This window comes from Epinephelus lanceolatus, chromosome 17, assembly GCF_041903045.1.
Source record: "Epinephelus lanceolatus isolate andai-2023 chromosome 17, ASM4190304v1, whole genome shotgun sequence".
In the NCBI taxonomy this organism is placed as follows: domain Eukaryota; kingdom Metazoa; phylum Chordata; class Actinopteri; order Perciformes; family Serranidae; genus Epinephelus; species Epinephelus lanceolatus.
This window is the reverse complement of record NC_135750.1, coordinates 35,165,468-35,183,167: the sequence shown is the minus strand read 5'-3', so window position 1 is coordinate 35,183,167 and position 17,700 is coordinate 35,165,468. Positions and strand designations below refer to the sequence as shown.

Genomic DNA, 17,700 nt, shown 5'->3' with positions numbered 1-17,700 from the left:
GCATCTGGTCCGTCTCAGGCAAGCTCAGGGGTTTGGTGTTGCCAGAGCCCACAGGGAACAACGCGCTGCAACACTTTTTTTTTTCTCTGAGTGAGGATTGGGATATGTGCAGTTCACATAACCAGGCCGAAATTAATATATTATGTAAATGGTTGAAGATCCACTCATTACTAAAAGCGTATACCATATAAAAACTAAAGTAATGGTCAGAGTTGTCAGTGAAATTCAAGGTGTGTTGATTGATTCATGTCGTCAAAACCAAAAACCGTCAAAACCAGCCACAACTCAGCCCTTAGCAGATTAACCATCCGCTATTGACCAATCAACAGACTGCAGTGTTTTTAGCGCCACCTTTCAGTACCACAATTGTGTGCTAGGTACCCTGATAGAATGGTGACCAAAAATGGGGACGGTAAGGAACGGTTCCCTCAGTACTAATATCCACAACTTTTCACAGTCGAAACAAAAGAAATTCACACCAAACTGAACTGAACTGTACTAGACTGCTTGGTGGAAATGGGGCTTTAGTCATCATGTCAATAACAGAATCCTTAAAGTCCTAAAGAAAGAAAGAAGAACTGAAGGAATAGCCTAAACATTCACTTTGAAGATGTCACAGGAAAGAAGCCATGGTGATACATTTTAGGAGAATGTTTCTGTCCCCTCAGTTTATCTAAAGATGTGCTGAGTACTCTATGCAATATGGGTAGAAAAAAACTACATATTGTACCTGCCCTAGGGGGGGATAGGGGGCCTTTTGCGCCCAGGAGCAGGGGCACATTGTGTTATGATCCGTCTGTGCTTATATAGCACAAATCCATGCTCTCTCTCTCCTAGTTTAGAGCATGGATTTATAACGAGAACTGAATACAGCGTTGGGGCATGCCCCATTCATTCCTTTCAAAGTTGCTAAGTGGCACATGAACCCCAAAAACCTTTTATTTCCAGATATACAATAATCTGAATCCTCCTCATCTGTGGGCCCATATAGTCAGCACACTTGCGTTTGCTTAAACCACACCTCCCAACCACCATCCTGAACCATCTTGGGCTGGTTCACATGACTGGCAGTAGGAAAATAATTCTGAATTTGGCTGTTAGTGAGTTTTACAACTTTTAGGACATAATGATTTAAATAAGGGCTATTCAGTTGCTTCGGACTGGGATGTCTTACCTCAAATAAATGTATCTACTGATTTATAGACATTTCTCTCAATGTAAGTCTATAGGAAAAAGGTTTTCTGGGCCCTGTGGTAGCCTATTACATTACAGACCTGGAAGCTGTAATTCCTCGCTTTGGCCGCTATGTCAAATTGGCTCCAAAGCCTGGCGTTGTTCCTGGGGGCTGGATCAGTAAATTTCTCAGGTCATGTAGCCAACCACCCACTGTTTTTATTTTTGTATTTTTTTTTTTTTTTGCTTACAATAAAGACTCATTTTCAGGAGAGGGGGTTTTCATTATAAAACAGGCTTCATTTTAATAAAGCAACAAAAATACATTAACTTTTTTTGTTTTTCATTAATATGACTAATTACTTATATAATTAATAATATTTTTGTTCAAAATAAAATGTGGTTATCATTGTTATATTTAGGATGAACATGATTTTTGCTACCCTTCATGCCCCCAACTCTTATTGGGAGCCCTGGTCACAGCCATGGTTCAATCGCGAGAAACCCAACTTCTACATTATATATATTCAATTCTAAAAAGATGAGTGTTAAAGATGACTACACTGTAAAAAAGCCAGGGTCACAGAGCACAGCCATTTTTGTCAAAAACGATTTAAGGGTGCACACAAAAATCAGAAGTAGGTGTGTGAAAAGTGGAGAAAAAAGGAGCTTAAGAGAGAAGTTCAAGTTCTGCCTTTGTCTGTTTGGAAAGTTGCAAATCTTGTTGGACACAGCCACACCCTGATTGTGACATCAGACTGTTTGAGAAGCTGTTGGACACTTCCCAAGCAATTTCTTTTAAACATACTGAGGCCTTAGAGGTTGTGAGCCTGCAACATTTTTATTCACTAATCACTATACCAGGTGATTCCATCCATCACTTCATCCTCTCTGCTTGATGCTAAATCTTCTTGGATCAAAAAGTCACAGACTCGCAGGCCTTCATGGAAAACGCCTGTGAGCCCTGGACTCACCCAGCACTTTGCTCCTACTGTAGAGAGTTTTTAAAGAGTAAAGTAGATCTGTACTGTAATTGCTGACTGTATTTAAACCCCATCACAATGAGACCCAGTCTGCTCTGACACAGCTGAACACCATCCATTGTCTCAGCCCCCCCCCCTTTCCCAGTTCCCTTTTTAACTTTCCATCTTATTCAATATTAACCCTGACGATTTGGCATTCACACCAATTTGCCATTCACAACTCCGCTAATAACTCCGGCCTTTTATTGCATTAGCGAGTCACCGCTCTGCTGTGGAAGTCATAGCCTAGCTGTTCTCTCGCTAACGCGCTAGCCCCCTTTGATTTCCAGTTGCATATATCAACCTGCAATTACAGGACCTGGTCTGGAAACTGTCAAGCATGACTGCAGAGGTATTGGAGTTATTGCAATTACACTCAGGTAATTGAGCTGCCATGCGTGAAGATGTTAAACGCTGTGTCTGTAGTGGGAGTCCATGTCACCACTGTCTCATTCCATTTCACTCCTTTTCTCAGCAGAACACACTATGTGAAATGTTACTTTTTTCTCCAATAAACCAGTCAGAGATACTACACTGCATAACAGTGTGTGAGCTAATATTATTTCTGCAATGAGTCACTATTTGATACAATCATCTCACAACTGTGAGATTAGTTTGTTTTCATAATAAACTGGACAGTCTGATATGACATTTCGAAATGACTTCTTTGAAACCCTGATCTAAAGTTCTCAGCTAAAACCTTCACACTGACATAAGGTTAGACTTGATGCATTGGAAATGTCTCAGATTATGAATTTAAAAAGAAAATAACTTTAACAGGCTAACAGACAGTGGATATTTCATTGTTTTAAATATATTTTAATTCAGGTAAAGTGTTATTTAAAGAGGGATTTCTCCTTGCGTATTGCATTTACGCTGCAATCTCCATTCACCTGCCTCTCATTGTCTCTTACTGTGTAAGCTTCAGATGTCTATGGATGTACTGCATGTTTTATAATAACCAAGGCTATTTGAATGATGAAATATCTGACGTACATTGGTGGCATTTAAAGATTTGGGATGATTTTCATAGAAATTGTATTCACATAGAAAACCCAGTGACAAAATGCTGTTATTAGAATTTTGAGGGTGTCAAAAATTGATCACTGATACCAACAGTAACTTAAGAAATCAGTGAAACCTTTGAGTTTTCGGTGTGACATAGAGTGACAGCAACTATGGATCATAGTTTCTATAAGTGATACCAGGAACCAGCATCATAACTTAAAATAGCACAGATCAAAATTGATAATAACTTTTATCTCAGTAATCTTTAGTAACAGTCTTTCAGATGCAACAGTTCCTGTGTGGTTCAGCACCTGGTGATGTTTTTTAAATTTTTGTCCAAAGTCATAACTCTCTCCCATAACTATTGCAGCACATTTACAACTGGAAAAGCATTACAGCAAATCTGTTGGAAAATTCTCATAATAAAAAAATAGCCCTTTTTGTTTGTTCTGCAGCATCGATACAATACCCAGAACACTGTCACTCCTCTCCATCCATGCATGTAAAGATGTTTGTGGTCTGTTTAAAACCTGAACATACAGGCACTAATGAAATCCAAAAATCCAAATCACGTCAAATTGTGTGAACTTTTGGCTATTCTTTGCTGGACCACGGGCTGTCCTAGGATCACTCTGTCTCCCCTGGATGTTTACCTCATTCCAGAAACATTTGATCTGGATCTTCCTCCTCTAGTGGATTCAACCTTTTTACTTGACCCTCTCCTCCCCTGTGTGCTTGTTTCCTATCTCCTATTTGTGTGAATGGTGTACTGGAGCTTTTCCTCTTGTGTATATTGTGAACTACGTCCTCTTTCCAGGTCTCCATGGTGGAGGGGAGGTTGTCTGGCTCAGGCCTGTTTGGCGACACCTGAAGCTGCTACTGCAGTTGTCCTTATCTCAATCAAGGGTCTATGGCATACTTGCCAACCCTCCCAGTTTTCCCAGGAGAGTCCTGTTTTTCATCGCCCTTTCACTGTCCTCCCGGTGTCACAACTTTTTCCTGTATTTCTTCCAGTTTATCACAAATGTACACACTACATTAATCCTTTTTGTGACAACCTGTTTGTGACACTGTACAGCATGTGTTAGCCTTATGACTGTAAAGTCTGCTGTTTCCATCTGCACAACAATACAACTACACTTGGTATGCACACAAAGCCACACAGAGCTGCTCGTCCTCCTTTCACCTTGCACAAAAAAAACTGGCTAATACCTGCTAACATCTAGCTATTTAATGAAATAGAAAGGGTTAAAATCAGCATTCACACACAGTAGTCAAGGGTATTTATCAACTCTAGCTCCAGTCAGCACAGATGGAAACACAACAACCAGGTAAAATTTTAGCCCCCTTATCGGCAAGGTGCAATGATGTGCCACCACAAAATACCTTCCATGTCCATCCAAACAGTAGGCTACTTAAACACCATTCCAGATGAAAGGGGATTTATGGTTGTGCGTAAACCCTATGCATGGACCCTGTGCACGTCGTTTACTTCTGCGGTGGTGTTTGTGTTACTCTGCAATTACACCTCCAAACACTAGTCGGCGGCAGAGGTTAATGTGAAGTGCTGTAAAGTTTAGTTGATTCTAAACACACATTAAATATGGCTTAATAGAGAACAAATCAGCTTCACTACAACTTGCAGCACTCACAGACAAACACTTGTGTTAATCCGGACACATTTTCCCCACAAATACAACATGCTAACGTTATTAGCACAAGTCTATGGCATTTTACATTATATAGCTTAGCCTAGCGGTCAGCGATCTTTCACTCTTCTCATATAAAGCCAGGGACAACAGCAACATTTAACAAAGGTAACACACAGTTTGGCTCCATTACAACTCACAAGATTCACCGACAAAACAACTGTCCTGTACTAAACACGTTTTTTAAACAAATACAACATGCTAACGTTATTAGCACAAGCCTATGGCATTTTACATTGTATTGATTAGCCTAGCAGCCGGCGATCTTTACCTTTTCTCATATGAAGCCAGGATAAATCCCTAAGTATAAATCCCTGAAGGATGAATTACACACAAGACTTAAAATGCTATTTTAGTGGAGGCTTTACTGTCTTCACAATTTATTGTTTCTTATCTGTGAATTAAAAGTAAATACAAGCTCCGCTTCCACTGAGGGAAATGGTGTCAGTATACAGCGACAGACAGGAGGTCTGCATCACTGCAACGTGCAGTTACAATTCTGGGGAGGTGCACGTTAGGCTACGGCGTAGGCTCCAAATCAACGTGGAGCCTATGTTGTAACCTATGTGTCGATTCAACGCAGAACTATAAATTACGTGTTAGTCTGCACTGAGTTTGAATGAGAGACTAAAGAGGTAAGAGATTCATAAGAAGAAGTAACCACTGCAACATTTTCACAGGCCTCCATGCTCCTCTCTTTTGTTTACAAACCTGTTTTCCGGCCAGTCCATGACATTGGACATGATCTCACTAAAGAAAAAAAAAAAAAAAAACGCCCACGCACATAAAGGTGTACTCCTCTGCTGCAGAGCCTTGTACACAGCTTTGGTCTTCTGGCAAAAGGAAAGGAGTCCATTGTCTATTTTTAATGGGTTTTAATTTTGGTAGTAAAGGGGCACAGGAGACGGAGAGAGAGATTGTATCAAGAGAAAGATTACTCAAGCAAATTTCAGACATACTGGAAAGACGAATTCTGGAAAGGGACATGTACGTTGTAAAAACTGCTGCCTGGAGTTTTCTGTTGAGCGTGGGAGTTGCGCAGTGTGCTGAAATCAACTAATGAATGAGTGTACAAATGATGTACATTGATGTATATTAGTTCATGCCAGAGATTCATCGTTTTTTTTCTTCTAAAAATTAAAAGTAAAATTAAAAGTACACTAAAACGCTGTTGCATTTTTTTGTAAGAGGAGGACCCCCAGACCCCCTGCTTACATTTCGAAATCCTCCCTATTTTGAGGTCTAAAGATTGGCAGCAGGGTGTAAATATGGACAGTACAGGCAGCGTGGTTGCACTGAGGCCAGTGGAATGAGGTGGGGGGCCTTGTGAATGATTCAGATTGCTGCCATTGAACTACACCTGTGTTTAAAAAAAAAAAAAATCATTAAATTGAAAATGGTGCCATTTGCTAAAGGCTATATGCCCTCAAAAATGCAAACCCATCTCCGTCATGATTGTCTTTTTTTTTCCTTGGGTAAAATAGTCAGTAGCAATCTAGAACAAATTTAACTACTTATTCCACATACAGTAAACTATACAAACTCTGAATAAATGATATGTTTATATATGTTTATGTATGTATATGTATACATGCAATTAAAGCAACACTTACCTTTCTGGAAATTTTATACTTTTCTTTGTTTAGGTTAAAATGCTATTAATAAGCTGATGGCACACTAAAATGTAAGGGAATTCCACCAGAGAAAATAAAAACTCATAATTGTACCATTCTCATATGGTTCTAAGAAAACTCCGACTAATCATTGCATTCGGACCGAATGCAATGATTGGCCGAGCGTCCTGTCTGTCTTCCCCACGTGGAGGCCACCGACTGACGTAACTGCTTGCGTAACATCCCCCCCTTAGTAATAACAGTATAGGGATAGCCCTGTAACCAGCAAGTAGCGTGCACTAGGGCCAATCACAATAGTGTGTACTGGGGCTCACTGTTACTACCTTACACCACTGGTTGGCAAGTCAAATCTGAGGATATTAGGTGTCACATGCTGTACAAATCATAAACCCCATTAGACAATTTTGAAATGTGTGACTTGACCTTTTTAATTCTATAAAACTGTTCTAGGACATGTATAGTACCACCCCCATGTTTAAAGACAGCTCTAACTTTGAATTAATACTACTAATAAATAAAAAACATATAGTGACTGCCATGTCTGTAAATGAAGGGTTTGAAACACAAGCTAAAACAACAAAGAGTTGAAAGGGTTCAACAGTAGGTGGACAGGGTTAATAAGTGGTAATCTGTTAAAAGCACTGGCACAAATTTAGCAGAATCCCACATCTATTTTGGGCGTCCTCACATGAACCTCCAACTTGCACCGTTCCACATCCTCTCACTTGAGCCACAGTGTGAGAGAAGAAGTTGCTTAGCTCAGTACTTTCCCTGTGAGGCTATCACTGCTGTAGAGCTCTGCTATCAGCTGGCTTGTGTCGACTTCTATCTCTCCACTTCTCTCCCTTTCTCACACCCTCTCTGTCTCATTCTCCCGATCACTCCCTGCATGAACCCAGCTTTAGCTCGTGAATGCATCGGGTTTTTTTCTCTCTCTCTCTCTCTCTCTCTCTCTCTCTCTCTCTCTATCTATCTCTCTCTCTTTCCTCGTCTCTGTCCTCCTATGTGTGCCTCTGTCGTTCAGTCTCTCTATATACACTGACCCTGTCCTCATTACCGTCACAACACTGCAGCAGCTGGTTGCCTGAGTCACAGCCGCCATTGTCGATTCCTCACTCGTCCCACTCTCACCCACTTAACGAAGTGAGGTGGAGAAAGAGAGAGATAGATAGAGAGGAAACAGGTGGAGGGAAGAGGGCAGGAGAAAAAAGAGGAAAGGTGAGAGGGTGGTAAGAAGGCAAAAGAAGAAAGTGAAAGTCACAGAAAATGCTCTCTTCAAAGGTGTTTAATTATGGTGCTGGATTTATATCAAAACATTTTGTCTTTAACATCTTCATATGAATACTTTTTTTTTGGTAACTGCTGTCATGTCTCGTAAGTCTTTTTTGAAACACCAATTGCCATCCTCTTCATAACCAGAAGAAGACCTGAGTTAGCATGAGATGTGATCATGACTGAGACAAAGAAAAGAGCGCCACCTACTGAATCTCCAACTTATCAACAGAGTATCTAAGGAAACAGATGTAGCACCTACACTCTGATTGATGGGTGAGCTTGAGTAAGTGAAGCGCTAAAGCAGGACAGCAGTGAATGCCTCACCAGCCATGATTAAGAAAATCTTCCAAATGTTACAGGAAACTGACAATCTAGGTTCCAATCATCTGAATTCTGCTGGTCTGGCACATTCCCGCCTTACCATGTTGTTCTTTACATCCCCTACAATATCTAATGGGTATACTGTGCTCGTCACTGTCACACCTTGCTGCAGCATTGCAAACATACCAGTACAGTATAGTGTTTACTTAAGCTCTTGAGGAGCTTTATCATCTATGGGAAAATTACTCCCTATTACGTCATGGTGATGTCATCAGGGTAATTTCAGTTTGGGCCTGGAGACTACAGTTTTGCAGCGAAGGGGTGGGGTTTGAGAGGTGGGGAAGCTCACCAGACAGGGAGGGTCCTTTAAAAAATGCATCCCATTGCACATGTGTGGGAATCAGTGGTTTTTAAAGCTTGGCCAATACTGAGAACTGAAAATTCGTGTTACTACTTATACATACAAGAACAGGAGATATAAGCGCCTTGATACACCAGGCTGACTGATGGCCGTTGGTCAATGTTGGGTTGTTGCTGAGCGTCAGTCGCCCTAGTTTTTCGATGTGTCCTGCTCTGTTGGCACCACTTGGCCCTTGTTGGCTGTTTAAGTGTGTTGAATTGACATTGGAAATCCTCCTGATTGGCAGAGCAGCTCAGGGCAAAAAAAAGAGAAACAGAAGTGAGTAAAGCTAACAAATGCATAAAAACAAGAGGGCGTGGGATTGAAACAAACTTGTTATATTAGGTAAGATTATTTTTTTAGCCACTGAGCTCTTTAACAGAAATGGTTTGTAAGTGTTTGCCAGCACATGATAATTAATTAATTTGTTGTTAAGATCCACTTGTAACTACAAGTGTATGTCATCCAAAAGAGACAATAAAAACTAATCGAATGGTCAAAGTTGTCATATTGAAATTTAAGGTATGTCAATGGATTCATGTCGTCAACTAATGCACTGAGTATCATTACAAGTAAACGCTTCACCTTAAAAGTTGACGGCAGTTGGCTGCGAAAGGCAACAAAACATCCATTCATTTTACAGTTATATTTTACTAATATATGTAAAACTTGCCACGGTATGAACAGTGGTTATACAAAAGCTTCAAAACCAGCCACAACTCAGTGCTGAGCAAGAACGACTGTCCTCTATTGACCATTCAACCAACTGCAGAGTTTTTAGCTCTTCCTTTTATTACGGGATCTGTGTACTAAAAATGGGAACAGTAAGGAACGGTTCCAGTGGTACCATCCATAACTTTTCACAGTGGAAACAGAAAAAATGCATACCGAACTGAACGATACCTGCGACCTACGACTGCTTGGTGGAAACAGCTCAAGTGTTTATCAGAGGTTCTTAGTAGTCGCAACAATATCTCAGCAGAGGTGTGACTGGGTCACATATGGCAGATACAGGGTCAGTTTTATCTAATAAATTAGTGACATGTATGATCAGTTGATATCAAAACAGCTCCACACGATGTCTGTTTTTGGAAAAACCCTTTAAACTATGTCAAAAATGATTGTACATGTAGGGCTTTTGATCATACTGATAATACAAATGCAATAATTACTGGCAATGCTGCCTTGGTGCCATGGAAGACCTCTTTATCAGGCTTCCTTATGGCACCAAAGCCAGATCCAACGCTTACAGAGCCGTTTTGGTCAGGTAGAATCACCTTTATTAAGAGTGTAGGCTTGAGGCGAGCAGAAGAACAATGTAGATAGAGAAAGATAGAGAGAGAACAGAGGAGATAAACTAGGTAAGGCTGCAGCGAAGGAGGGCGAGATAGTGACTGTGTGTTCTTGTGTGTGTGTGTGTGTGTGTGTCAGTGAGAGAGAGAGTGGGGGAGATGGAGGGAAGGCGGGGGGTAGCGGGTCGAGCTTAGCCAATCCTGTGCGTGGCACTCTCATCTGAATTAAGCTGTGCAAAACAGGCCCCAGGGCTTGGTTGCTAAGCAGTGAGATGGGCTTGCCGATTTCCACAGAGACCTCAGTGGCGAGAGCCTCTCTGATGGCCTGAACCAGACACCCCATAATAATGAGCAGCGCCACTGCAACAATAGAGACCCCAAATAACGGGGTGCACACTGCTCGTTTGCTGTAACGAGGGGAATTATGCATGTTACGCAGGATAATTCCATTGTACTGCTTTACCCCATGTTGGGATACTGACAGTGACCTCCCAAATATGCCATATGGAGCGTGTTATCTCAGTCTTTAGGCTCTTTATTTTTTAGCCAAAGAAATATCCAGTGAAATGTTTCTTTATGTCAGAGCTGGGTAATCTACTCAGCAAGGGATACCAAGTTCAGTTCCTCTTCCTCTTTGTTTGCCTCTCTAGCTGAGGGGGGCGCATTTCTAGCTATTTTGTAATTTGTAGCCATAGAGACATGTTGGTAAACTTGGTAACCGTGGCAGCAGGGATTCTATTTGTTTCCCTGAGAGCTCTCGAGGTCCGCTCGTAAGGGCATTTTCCTGAGGTCTTGTTTTTTTTTTTTTTCCCCTTCTTCTTCTTCTTCTTCTTCTTCTTCTTCTTCTTTCGAGGGGGTACGGCTGGCAGAGGAATTGCGGGTGACCTTTTGGATTTTAGAGAGTGGAGAAAGCTAAACAAGCCAAAGTCTGTTAGTCTGTCAACAAACACTTAAAGGTCTCAGGAGAAGTTGGGAGCCTCCGGGGGCCAGGGAATGCTATTCATCTGGAGTGTAGGCAAGCACGGCCAAGGATGCTTCAACAGGGCACGTAAACAAGGACAAATGCCTAGCCATTCTCGTAATAATCTGGTACCAATATGCAGACGCTGGCTGGGGCACTGTATGGGACTGCATGTTAAAGGTTAAGTGAAACATATGAATAATTATGTGCTGTCTCACTGATTCCCTTGTTTGGAGGTCCAGAAACATTCGCAAATGTTAGCGTGGCATTGTAGATGTAGATGCATTTGTAGATGCAACAGCAAAGTCATACACTATCCTTTTATGTGTGTGTGTGTGTGTGTGTGTGTGCATGCATGCGTGAGAGATGGGATGACTGACAGGGTTGCTGTGACATTTTTGGTGTGATTATAATAGTTTTTTTTTTTTTTTTTCATCTGATTAATATAGATTTGGACATTGCTGCCTGGAGGCAAACTAAAATGTCATAACTGAATCATAACTGGTATTTTTGCATTACTACAATTCACATTTTGTTTCCTTTTTCTTGGAACATTCTTCGTTTATATAGGTTTATGTTGCACTGAAGATTACAGATTTTCACGTTAATTTTTCCTGATCTCTCCTCTCTTTCTTTATAGATGCTTCCTTCTTTTTCAGCGTTGCTTCCATGGATTCATTCATGTATTCAGTGGCTTACCGGTGATGCATTAGGAGGCACTTTCCCTGGCCTCTCATGATGCCTCTCATGTTGTAAGCAGCTGCTTTTATACCTTTAAACATGATCATTAGCATAATACTGCATGTTAAAGCCTCTTGAGAGCAAAGTTCATGCTTTTAAAGTAAAAGTTTGTTGACCTTCACCTGCACCTCTCGCCACCTCTCCAAACAGGAGCATGATCTGGCAAATACAGTGCACTAACTTTGTTACTATTTACAGTCTACCTTTACAGATATGTTAATTAACAAAATAAAAAAAAAAAAAAAAAGCAGAAATGGAAGAAAAGCACATTTTAAATGACAGTGTTAGCGGTGGCCCGATGTGGCCAGGCAATTAGCTGCTGCCAGGGAAGGCGACTGTGGCGATTTTTCTTGCTTAACTCATTAGAGGGGTCTCCGGCAGTGTGCTCACTCATGTCAGGCCCGCATAATTACTTTAAAACAAGGGGGAAAAAAATCAAAGTAGCCACTGTCTGGCATTGTTCGCTGCCCCCTCATCTTGGAATTTAATTAGGCGTTCATTTTAATAAAAGCCCATTTGGGATGAAACGCGGCGTTAATAGTATTCTGGTCCCCTAAAGGCTGTCATGTCTTCATCTGTGGCTTAGATGGACACTGACAGGTGACATCATGGCTTTTTATAAGCAGATATCAAAGTGCTTTGATAAGGTGGAGGAACAATAATGTACAAATTTAAATGGAGCTAAAATTCACCAGGCATAAAATATTGAAACCACGTTTAATCATTGTGTGACTGAAGTGGATTTAATAGGTGGAATGATGAGGTTGTAGCTTTGTAGCTTTCACTGTTTATTTCTGGCCCTAGTGGTTTGTATAATATGCACATCAGGATGGGCAGGACATGAAAAATACCCACAGAATCTGGATTTTATTGTACAACATAATTTTTCTTTTGGCGAATGCTATTTGCACCCAGGTGTCTGTTGCCAACAATACTATTTACACCTGTGGTGAAATAGCCAAAGTGGATATTGTGCATCTGGGCATTCCTACATTTCCTTGCAACATCAAAATATGACATTTTCTATTCAGCTTTTTGGCTAAACTTTATGTACACAGTGTGCATTCAGCAGCTTTTTACCAGTGGTGGTCCTAACACATTAGGTGCCCTAGAAAATGAACTTGTTCAGAAGAATAAAAAATACAATAATACATGACAATGTAAAATGATAATAAAATGTACAAATTAACTTTCTAATTAAACTAGGGATACACCGATTTTGAAATTCTGAGCCTATACTAAAACCAGTGTTCAAATTCAATAATACACATTTATGTAACAACCTTTAACATAACCTTCTTTCACATGAAAAACATATTTTAAAAAAATAAGCAAAAGACCTTTTTACCATATATGATACATCATAAAGCTAATTTACCTTTGTCCAATACTATTTTTTTACCGAATAGAGCTTGAATGCCTCACAATGTAAATCAATGTAACCTGTATTTTTTTATTTTTTATTTATTTATTTTTTTTCATTTTATTTCTCTCCACATACATTCTGTTCAGAAATTTAGTAGGCTTTGCTATGTAGTTATGTTGTTGTGGCCTTATGTAATATTTTCAAAATAATAGTAGTAACAGTTTTAGTAAAAAATAGTGAAAGATAAACATTTTGATTTTTCTTTTGCCCCCATTTGTGGCGCCCCCTATGGATGATGGCACTCTTAGCATTCACAAATACTGCCTATGCCACGGGCGGCACTACTTTATACATCCTAATAGCTATTAATAATAAGTTAACTAGCACTAAAAATAATAAGCCCTTGTTGACTCACAGGACCAGCCCACTCTCACTAAAAAATGACTACATAAGGCAAATGTACAAGCAGCTTGTTATGACATACTTACATTTGTTTGTTTACATTTGTGACGTGACTAAGCATAAAAAACACCAAAGTCTGTGGAACTCCTGGAAACCCTGTGATGGATGGGTCTCACAAATTTTCAATGAGGAGACAGGTGTTTGTGTCCCAAAGTCGGTGTTGACTTTTACTAGTATGTGTAGCACACTACGGAAGGGAAATCTGTTACGTGTCACAGAATATATATATATATATATATATATACAGTACAGGCCAAAAGTTTGGACACACCTTCTCATTCAATGCGTGTTCTTTATTTTCATGACTATTTACATTGTAGATTCTCACTGAAGGCATCAAAACTATGAATGAACACATGTGGAGTTATGTACTTAACAAAAAAAGGTGAAATAACTGAAAACATGTTTTATATTCTAGTTTCTTCAAAATAGCCACCCTTTGCTCTGATTACTGCTTTGCACACTCTTGGCATTCTCTCCATGAGCTTCAAGAGGTAGTCACCTGAAATGGTTTTCCAACAGTCTTGAAGGAGTTCCCAGAGGTGTTTAGCACTTGTTGGCCCCTTTGCCTTCACTCTGCGGTCCAGCTCACCCCAAACCATCTCGATTGGGTTCAGGTCCGGTGACTGTGGAGGCCAGGTCATCTGCCGCAGCACTCCATCACTCTCCTTCTTGGTCAAATAGCCCTTACACAGCCTGGAGGTGTGTTTGGGGTCATTGTCCTGTTGAAAAATAAATGATCGTCCAACTAAACGCAAACTGGATGGGATGGCATGTCGCTGCAGGATGCTGTGGTAGCCATGCTGGTTCAGTGTGCCTTCAATTTTGAATAAATCCCCAACAGTGTCACCAGCAAAACACCCCCACACCATCACACCTCCTCCTCCATGCTTCACAGTGGGAACCAGGCATGTGGAATCCATCCGTTCACCTTTTCTGCGTCTCACAGAGACACGGCGGTTGGAACCAAAGATCTCAAATTTGGACTCATCAGACCAAAGCACAGATTTCCACTGGTCTAATGTCCATTCCTTGTGTTTCTTGGCCCAAACAAATCTCTTCTGCTTGTTGCCTCTCCTTAGCAGTGGTTTCCTAGCAGCTATTTGACCATGAAGGCCTGATTGGCGCAGTCTCCTCTTAACAGTTGTTCTAGAGATGGGTCTGCTGCTAGAACTCTGTGTGGCATTCATCTGGTCTCTGATCTGAGCTGCTGTTAACTTGCGATTTCTGAGGCTGGTGACTCGGATGAACTTATCCTCAGAAGCAGAGGTGACTCTTGGTCTTCCTTTCCTGGGTCGGTCCTCATGTGTGCCAGTTTCGTTGTAGCGCTTGATGGTTTTTGCGACTCCACTTGGGGACACATTTAAAGTTTTTGCAATTTTCCGGACTGACTGACCTTCATTTCTTAAAGTAATGATGGCCACTCGTTTTTCTTTAGTTAGCTGATTGGTTCTTGCCATAATATGAATTTTAACAGTTGTCCAATAGGGCTGTCGGCTGTGTATTAACCTGACTTCTGCACAACACAACTGATGGTCCCAACCCCATTGATAAAGCAAGAAATTCCACTAATTAACCCTGATAAGGCACACCTGTGAAGTGGAAACCATTTCAGGTGACTACCTCTTGAAGCTCATGGAGAGAATGCCAAGAGTGTGCAAAGCAGTAATCAGAGCAAAGGGTGGCTATTTTGAAGAAACTAGAATATAAAACATGTTTTCAGTTATTTCACCTTTTTTTGTTAAGTACATAATTCCACATGTGTTCATTCATAGTTTTGATGCCTTCAGTGAGAATCTACAATGTAAATAGTCATGAAAATAAAGAAAACGCATTGAATGAGAAGGTGTGTCCAAACTTTTGGCCTGTACTGTATATATATATATATATATATATATATATATATATGTAACAGTACGTTAGTGAGCAAAGTAGTGATTTAATGTCAAACCATGCCGTTTTTTCTAAACCTAACCAGTTTTGGAGCAGAACTGTGACCGTTCCTTAACGTGGAGGACGTGTTTAAAACAGAAGTTGCTAGACAGTAATGTATATTATTTTGGGGCTGTTCATACAATTTGGTTTGAAGGTCAGTGGAACCAACCTATTCTGTTTTTTAGGTATGAGGGAGGATTGCACAGGACTCAAACCTCAGTCTCTTGTGTAGAGGTCATGTGCTTGACCCATTCACCCAACACATTTTACCTCCTCTGAGGACCGGATCACTTGAGGTTCTGGCAAGTCATTTGTGAGTTTTTTCATGTAAATTTACCAAATTAATCTCAGAGAATATCTAAGATTGGCTAGTACTAGCACTAACCATAACCTCTTTCCCCTAAATCAAACCACCTCTAGCCTTGAACCATCAATGTGAAGAGTTCTAGTCAGTCAGAGCATGCAGAGGGATCTATATAATAACACGTTGTAGGGGTGAGTGTAAATAGCTGAATAGCTGCAGTGTGTCTATTCTCACCCTGGTGCAAATAGACACTCATTTTTTATTTATATATTTATTTTTTAAGTACAATTTCTTACTGTCGGACAGGGGAGTAATATATTTTCTGGTCTGACTGAAGTGTAATTTTTCAACATTTTGCTGCAGGACATATACAGTATACAGTGACCTCAGAATTGGGTCTTTAGTGGGTCATTAGTCCCTGACGCTGTGTGTTTGTGTGCTTTAGGAGGTCCAGCATTGTGACACGCCTTCCTCTTAATGCCATTCCTGTGTCCTCACACAGGTCCTTGCGTCAACAAAACCCCAGCCACACGGGTCTCACCAGCCAATCAGGCCCTTTTATTCACTGCCTTGGAATCTCTTACCTAATTGGTCACTGGTGAGTTGCCCTCTTCCCAGGAATGCTGATGACCGTGGGATGGTCCGATTCCTGTGAACCTTTGCTGATCCGTGAGGAATTCCAAACAACTTCCATCTTAACTTCTCCACCTAATACACAGACAATAAATACACATTAGAGGTGTGAACCAGGAGATGCTGACCTCCATGATGACCTGTAGCCTTTTGTTTTCCTGACTGCTGCAGCCAGGTAAACAAGGAGTGGAAGTTTAATTGCTGGGGTGGAAAGCAGGTACGGGGGTTGTTTGAGAGTCTCCTCTGTTGATGGATTTTTGCTTTCTCTTTGCTGGAGAAAATTCTTAGAAAATGTACAAAACCTGTTTATTTACAACACCAGATTCAATTGTCACACAAATAACAATTCACCAAGCAATTGCATATTTGTTCTGGAGAGAGGCAAAAAACACCGCTAATCATTGATGTGGTCGCTGTGCCTGTCAGTGGTGTCACTTCTCCTTTGCGTGAAGGTTGTCTGCCAGAAGCTCTCATAAATTAACTTTTTATTCAATTTTAAGCCACATATTTGCAATACACTTTTAAAAATCTTGATCGTTTATTTTACGGGATGAAGGAGTCTAGTAATCGATCATCTGGATCCTAAAGTTGAGCAAATGTTAGCAGCAGCTCGGCTCCAGCCCCTGCCATGTTGAACAGTGTAGGAGAAACACTGAATTTTAATGTGAAACCGCTTTATTCAATAATTTTAATGGTTAAAATCACCTCATCTGTGTGTTTTGGAGAGGAGGACACCTCTGCGGATAATTCGGCTCCTGGTAAAATTTCCTGAACATCTGAATCTTAAATTATCAGAGAATAAAGCTGAGCACACTTTAGCAGGAGCTGGACTAGCAGCCCCTCCGCAATGAGCCAAACAGCATCTGAGAAACACTAATTTCTAACATGACACTGCTTTATTCAGTGTTTTTACTGATTTAAATCAGCGGGTCCTTTTGCTTTAGAAATGAGGAGACCTATTCAAATAATTCGGCTCCCTTTAGGGCTCCTGAACATCTGGATTTTAAGTTCAGAAAATAAAAGTAAGCACACATTAACAGGAGATAAACTAGCAGTCTCTCCACAGTGAGCCAACGAGCAACGGAGAAACAATAATATTTAACAGGAGACTGATTTTTTCAGTGTTATTCACTGAAGGATCTGTGACTGGGAGAAATTAGCTGCAATAACAGCATTGCTTGGTGTTTTCTAATAGCATAGAATAGATATCTAATAGCAGAAAATGACATTCTATTTTTTTAAAACTCTACTAAACTGGGTTAAAGCTGAAACAAATATTATATTGGTAATACATTATTATTATTATTATTATTATTATTATTATTATTATTATTATATTAACAATGGATTAAATGTGTAGTGTTAATGTCTCACCGTTCTGAACCTTTTTTTTTCTTTCTTTTTTTACCCCATTAGCAGCAGGCAGCTATTTTCAGTAAAACTTAAACCCACTGTACAATACCT

The 17,700-nt window shown here is 40.4% G+C and overlaps 1 long non-coding RNA gene across 1 annotated transcript; it reads left to right on the top strand.

The window, feature by feature from the left end:
• Window positions 1-11,476: 11,476 nt before the first annotated feature.
• LOC144458406 (uncharacterized) lies at window positions 11,477-17,450 on the top strand. The gene is made up of 3 exons (XR_013487899.1): window positions 11,477-11,547; window positions 15,485-15,612; window positions 16,106-17,450. It is a non-coding gene; the product is annotated as an uncharacterized LOC144458406 (long non-coding RNA).
• Window positions 17,451-17,700: the final 250 nt, after the last annotated feature.